This window comes from Urtica dioica, chromosome 8 (genome assembly GCF_054948205.1).
Source record: "Urtica dioica subsp. dioica isolate 48M chromosome 8, U.dioica_male_clone48M_v1_H2, whole genome shotgun sequence".
In the NCBI taxonomy this organism is placed as follows: domain Eukaryota; kingdom Viridiplantae; phylum Streptophyta; class Magnoliopsida; order Rosales; family Urticaceae; genus Urtica; species Urtica dioica.
Window position 1 is genome coordinate 18,184,212 of NC_142763.1, and position 15,897 is coordinate 18,200,108.

Consider the following 15,897-nt stretch of genomic DNA (forward strand, 5'->3'; position numbering starts at 1 on the left):
CATAGTAGTCTTAAGACGGTTGACCAAGCACTTGGCCACTATCTTATAGATCACGTTGCACAGGCTAATCGTCTCGGGTCCTAGACTTTGGGGATAAGGGTGACCACAGTATCATTAATGGTGGCCACCTCGTCCCCGTCGTTAAGAATCCCAAGGCAGGTCTTCAAGACCGATTCGCCTACTACGTCCCAATATCTCTGGTAAAAAATCACGGGAAAGCCGTCACTTCCCGGGGCCTTGATCGCATCCATCGAGAAAAGCGCCTTTTTCACCTCCCATGGCTCAAAAGGGCGCTCCAACTCGGCGTTCAAAGCCTCTGAGATCCTAGGCTGTACGTCCGCAGAAACTAACTCGATACTCTGCGAAGAAGGCCTCGTGGAAGAGAAAATGTCACCAAAGTAACCGGAGACGATCCTCTCTATCTCAGTGTCTCCACTGTGCCAATCCCCGTGATCGTCCTTCAGTCCTCTGATAGCGTTCCTCTTCCTCCTAGCAGAAGCCTTGCGGTGAAAAAGCTTCGTGTTCTTATCCCCGCACCGCATCCAGGACACTCTGCTCCTCTGTCTCCAGTACTGCTCCTCCTTCTGAACTAAGGCGTCAAGCTGTCTCTCCTCCCGTCTGAAGGACTCCATACAGAAGTTCGGGCCCGAAAGACCCGCAAGCTCAACGATCTTCTTCTGCTTCTCAATCCTGTCTCTGATCTCTCTGTTCCTCTCTCCGCCCCAGCGGGAGAGACTCTGTCTGCACTGACAGATCGCATCAGCTAAGCTCGGACTCTGATCACCACTCTGGCCCGTCTCCCAAGCTCTACGGATCCGCTCGTCGCACTCAGGCTCACCTATCCAAGACTCCTCAAAGAAGAAACGCCTCGGCCTCCTGCTCCGCCGGCGATCTCTGAGACCCGCTGTAAGCAGAAGAAGTGGTCTATGGTCCGAACTCCAGAACCTCAAGTGTCGAACAGTGGCCGAAGGGAAGAGATCGCTCCACTCGTGACTCGCGAGGCATCTATCCAAGCGCTCCTCTATACTTCCTCTGCGCCAGGTGAAGGGGTCTCCCTCAAAGCCTAAGTCATGGATGTCGCAATCCGAAATCATCTCTCTGAAAGAAGACAACTGGCCGGGACCTCTATCTCTACCTCCTCTAATCTCAGAGTTGGAGGCGACTTCGTTCATGTCGCCCCCAACTAACCAAGGACCCGTGTAAGAATTCCGGAGGCGACGAAGAAGCTCCCAAGTATGTCTCCTCTGAGCGCTCACTGGATCACCGTAGATCCCCGCAAATCTCCAACTCTCGCCTAACTCGTTAACCAAATCTCCCTCGATGTGATATCTCGAAAATGTCCCGAGTAGGAATCTCACAGGCTCTTTCCAAAGTAACATCAAGCCTCCACTCCTACCAAGACAGTCCACCGTCATACAACCATCAAAACCCAGCAACACTCTCAATCTTTCAGCCCCCTCACTCCGTAGTCTTGTCTCCGACAGAAAGATAAAATCGGGACTATGATCACGAACGTGGGCGAGGAGGGCTGACCTCGTCCCGGGGTTGCCTAACCCCTGGACGTTCCAGATAACGCCTATCATCACGTTCGGCGGCCCTCGCTCTCGAGGGGCGCCGCTCTCTCATCAGTAACAACTAAGGTCGAATCTAACGGACTAGAAACTTCCAAAGTGCGAGTAACAGAAAATAAGTCTCTCCTCCCTAGGTCATGTGTGGCAGAAAGTAAGTCTCTATGTCCTATATCAAACTGAAGCGCAAGAGAATGAGGGGAGATAGATGGACTTACCTGAGTGTCGAGCGTGGATCTCAACACTCTCCCTTGCCCACTCTCACCATCGGACCCGGGGCCCGTGTCAGCTACCATCTCCCACTGGATCACCCGACGAGTGGAAGAAGGGCTCGCCTTGTTCCCGTCGGTGTAGCCTCCCTCATTGGTCTCACCTCCGCCGGCTTCAAACATGCGTGCCATCTTCTTGACGTTCCCAATTCTGACCCTCTCGCTCGATTTCCTCTTCCCCGACCCACCTTCATTGTCACCGGCAGCCCCCGCTTTTGTCTCGGCTCCCACATCCCGTCCTAGACCCGGTTTGCACCCACGGGGCCTTTTCCTGGTGTCGCAGGGCGTTCTCTTGGCAGTGAAACTCCCAGGGGGGTCCTGGCCCTTTTGCTGAAGAGCCCCAAAGGGGTCCAGGCCCGGTTGAAAAAGGGGCCCAGACTGGCCTTTGGAGCGTTGCCGAAGAGGCCCAGCAAGTTTCCCAGCCAAGTCATGGGCAAGGCCTTCCAAGCCGTTGGGCTTAAAAATTCTGGTAGGCCCAACAAGGTCTTCCCCTCCATCTTTGACCAAATCCTCCTCTGCCCCAAGGACAGTGGGTCCCTGCTCACTCGAAATACCCACTAGGTCCTCAGCGGGATTGATAAATCCTTCACCAACTGCCCCAGAATTCATGCTCTCTGTAGCTTTCTCTTTACCAGAACTAGTAACCTGCTCCAAAGAGCCGTTGTCACTTCCTCTCCCCGAAACGGCCCCAAAACCCTCCTCCTTTTTTTTAGGGTAAGTTTTGCCTACCCCAGACTGGCAATGAGACCCGGTGGCCGAGGGATTGACTTCGCTCCTCGTTTGAGATCCACGCGCGTCAGCCCTAACCGTCGTCGGACCAGGGTTGTCGTGGTGGTTCTCCTCAGTCGGCATCTCGGTATCCATGGCTTCACTCGGCGGCCCTCCCGGATTGATCTCTTTATCCTTCGTCGGCTCATCTTCCCTTGTCGGTGGCTTGGTCAGAGTCGCGGTCGGGCCGGTCTCTGTCTCCATCGGCGGCGATTGTTTTTCCTTCCCACGCCTCTGTTTCTCGCCTCTCTCCCCCGACTCCTCTTGCAAAGCTTTTGATGAGTCCCGGTGAGTTTTCGCAAAACAGGACTCCGGCCCAGCCCAACCAGGTTCCCGGTTAGGTCCCACACCGTTAAACCTCCAAGTACCACCGTTAGATTTGTGAGGGGGCTGTCCTCTCAGCCCAGCTCCATACTTGGGGTTCCCCCCACACCCAGCTCCTCCTTCTCATGACAGTCAGAGCCACAGTGCCCGAGCCTTCCACACACGAAACAAAAGTCTCCGAGTTTTTCGTATCGGAAAGTCACCCAGGCCTTCCCCTCCTCCGTCCCAAGCTTTATAAATGTTCCCTTCATCAGAGGTTTGCCTATGTCCACCGCGACACGGACCCGAATGAAATCCCCACTGATTCTACCCTCCTTATCCTTGTCAACTTTGGTAACCCGTCCTATTCGTCCTCCGACAAGCTCACCCATTCTTGCCGACCGAAACTTGAGAGGGATTCCGTGAATCTGAACCCAAAAATCCACATGTCGGAATTCATCATCTTTGTCCTTTTCAATCTCAGGGTCATTCAAAACTAGGAGGGATTTGTCAAACGTCCATGGCCCCAATTCCCAGACCCGCCTCTTATCGGCCCTGTTCCCGAACCGGAAGCAGAGGATTCCGTCCCGGTGATCGCTGATTTCGAGCTTTCCACTCGTCCTCCAAATCGTGGCCATGACCGACTTAAGCGCACCTCGGTTGAAGGCTTTTTGCCGGAGCAGCCTCCCGAGAAGGCAGTCAGAGAGATCGACCGCCGTGCTCGCAAGTTCCTCCTCTTCAATGACTAACACATCCCCGTCCTCTTCCTCTCCGATGCCCATCTCAGACCATTTGTCGCACAAATCCTCCATACTTCGAGAAGAAGGAGGAGGCTTGACGAAATCAACATCTGTAAATGTAACTTCAACACCAGACTGCTCAGTGATAGCTCCAACTTGTTGTCAATGGTGCCCACAAGAAGAGTTGTAGTCTTTATTTTGAACATTTGATGTAATGAAGTCTCATGAAGACTCTTGCTTGTAATTGCCTATTCATTCATTAATAAAGTTGAAACGTTCATTCAATCTCCCTTGTTTGAAGCTTTATGATAAAACCATAGTCTTTTAGTCCATAAACAAACTTAACAACTTACGAAGAGACAAATGTAGATTTGCATGAACAAACTCTTCGTAGTTTGCTTAAAACGATACATTCGCAATCTTAGGGTCAAAGGACTATTGACCTCAGTATGATTGTTAGAAGAATCTATGATGTCTGGTTATGAGGCATTGAGAGTTAGGAACTCTATAGTTCTTCTAGGTATCTTCCGAAGGTACTGAATTGACCAGTGCACTTCTAGAGACAAGATAAGAACAAACCATTTAACCTCTTATGTCTCGAAGTCACTATGTATGAATTGCATCATGCTTACCTTAATCCTGAAATGAGACATGCCATTTCACACCTTAGTATTCTCATTTGAGAAAGTCAAAGTTCGGACTCACTATGTGATTCCGAACAAGGCCTATTGGTGAAGTACTAAGTTGTGAGTCTGTCATGAGTAACTTTGTGAAGTTCTCATAGATATGGAATTCATGTACAAGATTGCTGAAATGCAATGTATGTCACCTCATGCTTTGTTCCTTGGAGTGTGAATAAATGAACTGGCCAGTGTCCAAATTGAGTCCTGACTCTTTTGGATGAAACAATGTGACTTGTTAGCTCCTCGTCAATACATTGTTTCTAACTTATTCACAAGCGACAAAGGAGTTGAGGAAATAACAGCTAGAAGGGTAAAATGGTAATTTAGTAAATCCCGACTAGCTGATGACATTCATGAAGGGTAAACATAGATAATATTCAGTGGATCCGCTCATGATAATTAGGTCGAATTCTTGAGTAGAAAATAAATTCATTTGAACCGAGAGATTTTCAGTGTCAGCTCTTTAGTGGAGTCAGTTGGCATTAAGCTAAACTTGGAAAAGGTTTGTGAACTTTTGAGTCCAAGTGTTTAGCTAAAGCTTTGTTCATTTGGGTCCATGAGGTCACTGTCACGAATCACATCGATAGGAATAGTTAAACTGGAAGCTAAGCCAAAACAAGAACGAAAATAGTTAAAAGGGGATTTTTTTTGTTTTGAGACAAAGGATGAAATGAATGTCAATAAATTTTTTTGACAAGGTCATTTTATGACATGTTTCACTCGGCCATGACTTGATCATTGGGCCTTGTGAATTAATTTCATTTCATAAGAATTTCATTGAAAATTCTTAATGGGCCTTTTTCATGTTCTCATGAATAAATGAAGAAGCTTCTAGAAGCTCCTTCTAGAGACATGTTGGGCGCCCAACATACATAAGGAAAGAGAGTTTATTTTGTGCATAAATGTATTTAGATACTTGCTAAAAGAAAAAGAGGAAACAAATTTCCCACACAAGCATGGGGAATTTCGGCCAAGAGAGCAATAGGCAAGCCAAGGAACAAAAAAGGAAACAAATCCTAGCCTTCTAGAAGGCTGCCTTGGGCGCCTAAGAGGAATGGGAAATAAGGGTTATTTTGCTCATGAATATGTGATATTCTATAGAAGAGGAAACTACCTTATTGAAGGTGAGACCTCTCCTATAAATAGGAGCCTCATTCTTCTCACAATTCATTCATCCAAGTTTAAGAGATTTGAGAGACTCTCTCTCTAGAACTTGGCCGAAGTCCTCTTCTCTCTTTCTCTAGTTTATTTTGGTTTTCTCTTGTCTTGGCACCTAGGTCCTCACTCGACCTAGTCTTTAGCTCTGCGACTTCGAGACTCGTTCTCAAGTCGTAGTGTTTAAAAGTGCCCACTCACTGATTCCTTCTTTTCGAGTGATTTAGTGATAGAAACTATCGTGGTTGCTCGAGTTCCCGAGGAAAGAAAAGAGAGACGTGCTGCGAGGGGAGACGAACGTTGCCAACCTTCCAAAGGCTCATCAACGTTCAAGCATCAAAAAGGTTAGTAACTTTTATAGCTCATATTAGTTTTTATTTACATGCATATGGTCTTGTCTAGGTTAGTAAAAACTAGTTTTACTTAAAAAGAAAATTTTTAAAATTCCGCCGCTTAACGAAGCGTTAAACTTTTTCTCAAACCCTAGATCGATTCCAACACAACTGACAGTAAGTTGAACTTGAATCCAGGAACATACAACACACTTCTCAAAACCAGATTATTGTTGAGTCTGACATCTCCAAACAAATGAACTGGTATGACAGTATGGTTGGGTAGTGTAACAGTAGCACCACTGATGGGCTTGAGGCTTATGAACTGAGAGCTATGAGCACATATGTGCTTGGAAGCTCCAGAATCTGAAAGCCATACTGTATGTGTGTTTGACAAGTAATCACAAGAGTTGGCATAGTAACAGGCACCTGTGACATAGGTAGTCTGATTGACATCTGAATTGGATGAGCTAGGCTTGGAGGTGTTCATGTGACTGGAGAGCATCGCCATCAACTGGTTGCACTGCTCATACAACTGAGTTGTTGTCAGCTGGTCTTGATCCTCATGCTTGACTGCCTGATCTTTGGCCTCAGCACAGTTGACCTGACTCTTCGGCTTCCTGCTCCCCGGGGGATAGCCATGGAGTTTGTAGCACTTGTCAGCAGTGTGGCCTGGGATCTTGCAATGAGCACACGTCGGTTTCTCCTTGTCCTTTTTGTATGGCTTCTTCTGCAAGTCATCTTTCACTGCCATCGCCACAGTACTGGTTTGTTCCATGTTGCCATGCTCGTTTCCAACACTTCGTTGTTTCTCCTCTTGTGTAATTAATGCAAACACCTTGTTGATTGCAGGAATAGGATCCATGAGTAGCACTTGACTCCTCACTGCTGAGAACGAGTCATTGAGTCCCATAAGGAAGCTCATCACATACTCATTTTGGAAGAACTCATTAAGTTTCTTCACACCTCCACATTTACACGTTCCACAAGTACAATTTGGTCAAAAATTGTTCAACTCCTCCCAAATTTCTTTCAACCTTGTGAAGTACATCCCAACCGATCGCTGATCTTGAGTTAGGTTTGTGAGTTCTCGTTTCAACTGGAAAATGCGCGGTCCATTGGATTGCTGAAACCTCTCGTTCAGATCATTCCAGATCTCCGCAGCTGATTCTCCGAACAAAATGTTCGATGAAATTTCCTTCGAAACAGAGTTCAACAACCAAGAGATCACGATATGGTTGTTGCGTCTCCATGAATTCAATAGGTGTGGATCAGATCCATCAGGTTTCACGATAGATCCATCAACAAACCCTAACTTGTTCTTCACGGACAGTGCAATCAACATCGATCGATTCCACGACGCATAATTATCTCCATTCAGCAATTGAGATACGAGAACTGTACCTGGATTGTCTGAATGATGCAGATAATATGCACTCAGTGGATCATCGATTACTGACCTTCGTGAAGCTCCGAACGCTAAATTCTCCATCGAAGTGTTGCTCTGTTCCTCCATTCACTTGGTGCCAGAAACAGAGTATCGCCGATGACTCGAGTTCAGGTAAAGACAAAGCTCCAAAATGCTCTAACAATGGCGGAATTTAGAGCTCTGATACCATATTGAGATCAGACTGAGAGAGTGTTTGGGAGAGAATGGTCTCGACTCAATGTGAGATCGAGTATGCAAATTCTCATTAACCAGAAAATGTACAATGTGTGTGTTTATATACACGGAGCAACTAACATAACTAATTTAGCCTATCCGTGCTATACACGTGTCTATACACAAGATAAAATAAAAACAAAAGCAGAGACTGAAACGACTGCGTTTCATCTCTAATATAAATCACTTCACTTGATTTGTAAATGAGATTTGTAGATCTAGCTAGAAGACGAGATCACCGAGTTTAAAGATGTTAAAACTTGGAAAATTAAAATGCTATAGGAATAGTTAGTTCTTTTGAGTGTCCAATATTGTTAGTCACTTTAAGGATGAAAGGGCCATCGCACGTCGGGAACTGTACTAAGGTATGCTTATGATCGACATTTGATAGAAACAACCCTGAAGAGGTCCACACCTGATCACAGCCAGCTCACCTGCCGTGCCAGCTGAGCGCCCATTGGTCAAGGCGCTGGTCAAGACGGTTAGGCGGTTAGGAAGATAGTTAGATAAATACAATGTATCTAGACAGTTATGGTTTATATAAATACGTGTAACTCAATTAATTCAGTTAAGCAATACAAATACACAAAAAGGCTCATAGAGAAGATTCTCTCTCTAGAGCATTGGATTCTCCTAGATCTGAGATTATCCAAAGCTTCACTTGGTATCAGAGATATATCAATGGCGTTCGACGGAATTTCCTCGTCGTCATCAGAGATCCCGAGATCATCAGTCTCTCCACACTTCGCTCCTACTCTCTCATCTGCAATCTCTGTCAAGCTCGACAAAGAAAACTACTCTGTTTGGAGAAGCCAAGTCTTACCAGCAGTAATTGGACACAACCTTGAAGGATTTGTCTTCGGAACGAAGATCTACCCCAAGGAATTCGTCAAACACACAGATCCGCAAGGAAATGTCACGAAATCAACAAATCCAGAGTATATCCAGTGGTTGAGAGAGGATCAGCTTCTCTTGAGTTGGCTCCTTTCGTCTCTATCAACCACGATTCTCAGGTCAGTCACAAGAATCCGTTCTTCTCATGGAATGTGGATTGCTCTGGAACAGAGGTTTGCTGTCAGATCGAAGGCTAGGTTAATTCCTCTGAAGACTCAGCTCCAAGCAACAAAGAAAGGAAGTCTTTCGATCTGTGACTACTTCGCCAAAATAGAAGCCATCGTAGACTCAATTTTCTTGGCTGGTGGTGACATCTCCGACGATGATCTGATCCTGGCACTACTCATGGGATTACCTGTTGAGTATGATGTTGTTGTTGCATTGGTAAACAACCGTCTGCAACAATGTGATGGTGAATCGTCTGGAATAACCGTCCAAGAGGTCTTAGCTATGGCTCTCTCACAAGAAACGCGCATTGACCAGCTCACCTCACAATCAACGATTGATGTTCAGTCAGTCTCAATAAACTACAATGGAGCAATGGCGAACTACACAGATACTCATGGTAGAGGTCGCTCTAGGGGCAGAGGTGGTCGAGGACGTTTCACTGGTGGTCGAGGTTCAAACTCAAGACCTACTTGTCAGATCTGTGGTAAACAAGGACACGTGGCTATTGCGTGTTGGCACAGACTCGATGAGTCCTTCCAAGGACCTATCTCAGCACCAGCAACAAGCAACAACAACAATCCACTCAACAAGGCAGCGTTCTATGCTGGTCCTGAAACTGTAGCTGATCCAGCGTGGTATGCTGATTCTGGTGCAACGAATCACGTGACTGCTGAGCTGGACAAGCTTCACATGAACACTGAGTACAATGGTAGTGACAAACTCATGGTCGGGAATGGTAAATGTCTCTCCATCACTCACACTGGACTATCTCATTTACATTCCAAATCAACAAAAAATAAATTAAGAAATGTCTTGCGCAAGAGCTTCCGGATATAGAGAGTAAGTCAATATGAAATCCAAATCTCTTTCACGCTTTTGCTGTTCTGATTTTGATTTCACACTTGTTTGATATAGCTGTCGCCACCACCCTTTTCCCCTCTTCCTCTCTCTCACCCGCTCCCTCTCCTTCGTCCTCTCTTCCTCTCTCCCGCGCGAGCGCCGACCCCGACTGCGAGCGCGCCTCTGCCGACTGCGCGACCAGCGACCGGGCGCCGCCATCTCTCCCTCTCGCCTGTTGTCTCTCTGTCCTCGCGCTCACTCGACGCGCGCTTCCGAGTCCTCTGCGCGACTTGACAGGACTCTTTCTCCTCCGCCGAGTCCGCCTCTGCCAAGCCGCTTCCGCCCCGTCGCTGACCTCTGCTCTGTCCTCGCTGGCAACGACGCTTCCGAAGAATCTCGGCCGCCCGATTCCTCTGTCTTCGTCATCAGCTTCCAGACTTTTAGGTTTTTAAATTAGGGGTTTTTTAATTGTTTTCTAAGGTTTGAAATTGTCATCTGATTTGGGGATTCCGAAATCGTGGTTGTTTGGATTGATTTAGTTGGTGATTCATGGTTTTTGGTTGATTTATGTTTTAGGCTGACTTATTGATTGAGTTTCAATTAGATTGATTGATCTCATTATGATTTCAAGAGTGTGGATTGTTAATGGTGAAGTCCTACATCTTGGCATTGTGTAGAGTTCTTGTTTTGCTTAATTTCGGCTCGGCACATCAAGTGGCGATCCAGCTGATGCGAAGACTTTTAGTTCAAGTTTCCGGAGCAGCTCCCTTGGAGAAGGATCTTGTAAAGAAGTTTAAGCGCATGCCTGATCATCTCAAGGTATCTCTCCTATATTTTTTTTTATACACATGTACCGTTGCAAGTCTTTTGTTTCACTGCTGAAATACAAGCTAATGATACGAAAGCAGGGAAACCCATCCATCCCAGAGAACAAGTTATTCAAATAAGTGCACTAAGAAACCAACATAAAGAGATGGGGATATATGTGAATTTATAGGAGATACAAGATAACTTACGTATGCATAAATATGAATTAGCTTACAGTCACTAATATCCTCGGCAACTCGAGCAACCACGAAAGTTTCTATCACTAAATCACTCGAAAAGAAGGAATTAGTGAGTGGGCACTTTTAAACACTACGACTTAAGAACGAGTCTCAAAGTCGCAGAGCTAAAGACTAGGTCGAGTGAGGACCTAGGTGCCAAGACAAGAAAAATCGAAAATAGAAACTAGAAAGAGAGAGAAGAGGAGCGGCCAACAATGTCTAGAGAGAGAGTCTCTCAATCTCTAACTTATGTTGAATGAATAGAATGAGAGGAATGAGGGTCCTATTTATAGGAGAAGGGTTGGCCTTGGTTCGTATGTTACCATATTTCAGCTACTGCATCTTTTTTTCATGTTCAAGTTATCTTTCAACGTGAGATGTTAGCTTACAGTCATTTATATATATCTCATTAAGCTCTATATCGGATTTACAAAGCTAATATGGGCTTTGTAGGATCATAACATACGTTTGATATTTTCCTCTGAATATTCCGAAAATAAAGAAAGATGAATTTGTATAATGATACGGAAAGAGTACACGAAGTGAAACCATACAATTTGAATAAGAAAGTGGTTTCACGTCAGCAGGAAGCGAAAGACAGCTGGCATGTTTTAGAAGTTATCTTGTAAAGGGTGTAAATAATGACTTTTGTAGAGTTCTTCTCTGGTATCCAGTTGTGTTTCAGCTTGTAGTTAAGTTGCAATGGAACAAACATATTTGTTCAAATCTGTAGCCTTTACTGGTTATATATGTTTGGGTTGTTGCTATTATCGGTGTAAATGTCAATATTTCTCTACCGATGTTCGCCATGTTCATTACAGAAATACAAAAAGCTTTACGTTGTTCACTTGTCGGAGAGAGAGTACTCGCAGTTCCGTTGTTTGAGCTCTACGACAACGTCCAGGTACAGAGGTTATGGGATTAGGTTGTGAAAGTTTAGTTCATACTTCATATTATGATTTTGTTTTCTGTATGTTTAATGCTTCATAGAGAAGAAAAGGGACTCACCCTTTATATTATAAGGGAAACATAGCATGTCACAAACAAGAGGCTCCTACTGAGATGGGAAATTCCGGGCATATATATATATTTCCTACTTATCATTTTGTTTATGGTGTTGTAGTTTCCTGAAATCATTGACCAAGGGTCCACAAACAGGAAGAAGTGAGGCTGTCACAGCATGACTGATGTAGAGCGTAATATAGGAAAGAGAGATAATCGCAAATTGCAATATTGACTTCTTTTTACTATTTCATAAAATCTACCAAATTACATCAATGGAGAATAATACTTATAGAGTTGAAAAGGGCGTAAAAAAGGAAATAAACCATAATCAATGCACCAAATTCTAAAATTGAAATGAAATAAAACTGATCACAATTGATGCTCATAATTCGTCCGGAGTGGAGAAAATTTGTCCTCGAATTTGTAAGGGTGTGTTTTTTTTCTTATGGACATTGAGAGGTTCACAAAGACTGATCTTCTCGGCCTTCACACGGGCGGTTTGTCGGGAGGCTTCTTGTTAGGAATCAACATGGAATCCACCTCGATTTTCTTTGTGTCCTCATCGATCCACGCTGAAATTTTAAGCCTGTTTCTAAGTTCTTATTTTCTTCATTAATTATCATTTTATTTCTTAATTATCTTTTACATTTTTCATTAATTTTTATTTGGTGAAAAAATTCTTCTATTTTTCTATTTTATTCTGTTCAAAATCAGCTCAGTTCTTATTTTCTTCTTTTCTTTTTAAATATTAACTATTTCGAAATAAACTATCGTTATTTTGAACAAAAGAAAGTGAAATAATTGTGAATGATGTTTTTCATTTTTCAAATATTATGTGAATGATTTTGAGGGCATTTTTGTTATTTCGAAAAACAGAGTTATGGAGTCTTCAATTTTAAAAGAGATAATTAAACAATAAACTTAGAATATTTATTATTTGATAGAAACCTCAGATACATGGATTAAAATTGCTCAGATAGATATGCTATTTTCCGGCAAAGAATGATTACGATTGTTTTTTTAATTTATTCCGAAAAAATGTGTTGAATTTGGAGCTTTTAATAAACACTTAAAAATCTCTGTTGTGTCAGTTTTAATCCGGTGATTAAAAGCTGATTAGTTGTTAGTCAATCGCTCCTAATTACACAGGAATGCATTAAATAGAAACCAATAATTTAGCTATTCCTCAAAAATTTGCATAGCAATAGCAAGTCTATATAATACATTCAAACCAAGCCATTAAAACTAGTGATCAAACAAGCTCAACCTTACAAAGACGTCAATGACATTCTCTGCTTCCGTTCCTCTTTTGTACTCGCATTATATTATTATTATTTATAACTAGTTTCAGTTGAGCCAATTTGATCACCCATTAAAGCCTCTCTTTTTTCACACACAGCTTATTTATGGCGCGACTCAGTAAAGCTAAAGATCGGGACACCATTTCCGGAAAGGAGATCTTGGTGGATCGATCGTCAATCCTTAAAAACGACCTCTTTCGAGATGGAATAGTGGAAAGTGAAGTTGTGGGGAATCCACTCGATGCCCTTGGAACCTTTCTTGTGGACGAATTTGCTTCGAGAATCGAGCATCAAATTATCGACCATATCGGCCAGATAAGCAGTTGTCAACCCGAGTCCTTTGCGAAAGACTCCACGATCTTCGGGAGAAGAATCTTTTGCTCTTTCTGCGCGAACAAGCTCGACCGGATGAACACATCTCTTGCTTTTTCCATCTCCTCGAACACCCTTTTCCGAGTAAATACACGAACCTGAAATAAAAGTCAATACTTACTAGACGTGGTGCCCAAAAAAAAAAATTGTCCAAACTCCACATCAGATTGGATCACCAGCTTTTATTTGAAAAGGCACGTCCGGTTTGGTTTCAAGTAATGGAAACCGCAGTCCAAACGAAATCGTATCAGAAATTTTTTATTATTTTCAATTTGCAAGGATTTAAAACTTGTTAATTAAAGATGAATCCGTGCTTATTTTAAGACTTGGTAGCATGGATGAAATTTATACGCCGCTTCATTTACTTGGAGTTTCGAAATTTGAAAAAAAGAAAAATTTAAACGTATCCAAAACGATAGTCTGGTTAAGATATCTTAACAAGTAAAAATTTATTTTTATTTTTTCTCAGGCACAATTCAGTCTCAATTTCAAACGATCTGGTCTAGTCCGGTTAAGATAATTAGCAATTAAAGACCCCTACTATGAAGATTACTAGGCCAACAAGTAAAGAAGAAAAATCAGGTGTACCGCGGGATCGGATTTGCTTCCCAAGCAAATCGAGAAGTGTAGAAGAGGCTCGATTCTTTGGATGGCAAAAGGTCTCCGAGCATCTCCAATTTTGAACCTGCTCTTTAACGAAAAAAGCATCCTCAACCACTGCTGATAAACAACAACAAAAAAAGGTAAGGCAAAAAAGCAATGATCAAACAGTTTCAATGATATTAATAAAATGAGAATCGGTTTTAATTGTCCCGGTCGAGGTAATCGACACCCTAGGATGGAATTCTGAATCGTATCGACGCTTATGGTATGACTCCCAAAGTTAAACGCGACCTAATTTACACACATTCGAAAGATCATACCGAGGATAATTCAGAGGCTTAAATTAGATTAAAAAACACCAGGTTATACCAGAGGAACTTAGGTGATAATGTTGTATATCAAAGTGACGGCGACAGAAGAAAGAAAGTACGAATGAGTGAAATGCTATAGCTTCCATGCATTTCAAATCATCTGTGCTTTCTCTCTTCTGTCATCGTCTATAAACATATAGACCACCATGTTTCCTCTAATTAACAAAAACATAAATATAATAAATATGTATGTATATAAAAACATGCTGGCAGCTTCACTTTCTCAATTGTAAACATTAACAATCGGAACATATATGATATATACATATATTTATATATTACAAGTGCGGGACTCTTATGTGCGTGTGGGCATGAAATAATCGATTAGGTGGGCTTTATATTTATAGACGAAGATGACGCTGAGAAAGAGAAAGGAGAGAGAGGGGGATAAGAAATATTAATACAATATTTATGGCTATTAAAAATGCTTCGCACGTCGGTTAGTCGGTACAACGACAACTGTCCAAACATTGACGACAAGAGAGAGAGAGAGAGAGAGAGAGAGAGAGAGAGAGAGAGAGATGGGTTAGGAGTCTTGGGACTTGGAACTCTTTGCTTTGGGGTGGTGGTGTATTTATAGTGGAGGAAAAAAAAGAGGGTATATTAATTGAGCCGTTGATTAATTCAAAAAGCACATACTTTACGATGTATTTATATTATTATTGGAGAAGAAATATTAATACAATATTTATGGCTATTAAAAATGCTTTGCACGTCGGTACAACGACAACTGTCCAAACATTGACGACAAGAGAGAGAGAGAGAGAGAGAGAGAGAGAGAGAGAGAGCTGTACTATTCATAAATTAATAACACAATAAAAAAATAAAAATAGCAGCAGGGCTTCGTAGCACAAACAATAAATTTGTGCATTGTTTGAGTTGTTTACTCGAATTTCGAGGAAGAAGACGCTGAGAAAGAGAAAGGAGAGAGAGGAGGAGAGAGCAATAAATTTGGCCCACCTAACTTTCTTACCGATTAAATTGTATGAGTAAAAAAAAATGACTGATCGCTTTACATCTAATTAGAAAGGAATGGTACCAAAATAAAGGTAAAAGTCACCACGCACGTTTTAAACTTGTTGGGGGGTTCTAGTATGCTTTACGCCTTTACCTCTCTTTTGTCTCTTCTCATGTGGCTTGTCTGTCATTTATCTGATTTAATTAGATTTAATTATGATAGTAATAACCAACCAGATGCATTCCCCCTTTTAAAGAAAAAAGAAAAAACAAAAAATAGAGTTGCATAATGATAATGTTAATAATAAAAACCAATCTGAGCCGACAGTATAGACATCTGTAATATATATAATAGTTCTTTTTTTTCTTCGTTAAAACTGTAATATATTATTATTGGAGAAGAAATATTAATACAATATTTATGGCTATTAAAAATGCTTTGCACGTCGGTACAACGATAACTGTCCAAACATTGACGACGATCTAATGAACTTGAGCATATTTTTTATTTTATTTTGCTTATTAATAAACTAGGTGGACATTTTGCTTGCTTAGCTTTTCATTAACACCGCTTTGTTGTTGTTTTTTTTGTTTTTGTTTTTTTTTTTTATTATTTGTAGGGAATTACATTAAATTATATTAATGAGAAATGTTGATATAAAAAAGCTTGAAGTTCATACGAACTTGATAAATGGTAAATAAATAAAAAAACATATCATGAGGTAAAATCATCGTAACAAAATAACTCTTCGAATAGTTAATAAAAAAATTTCGATTGAAAAACATAGTTAGCTAAATTTATATAAAAATAAATCTCAATATGTCCGAATTTCTAAAAATAGATTTGATGATGGATAAA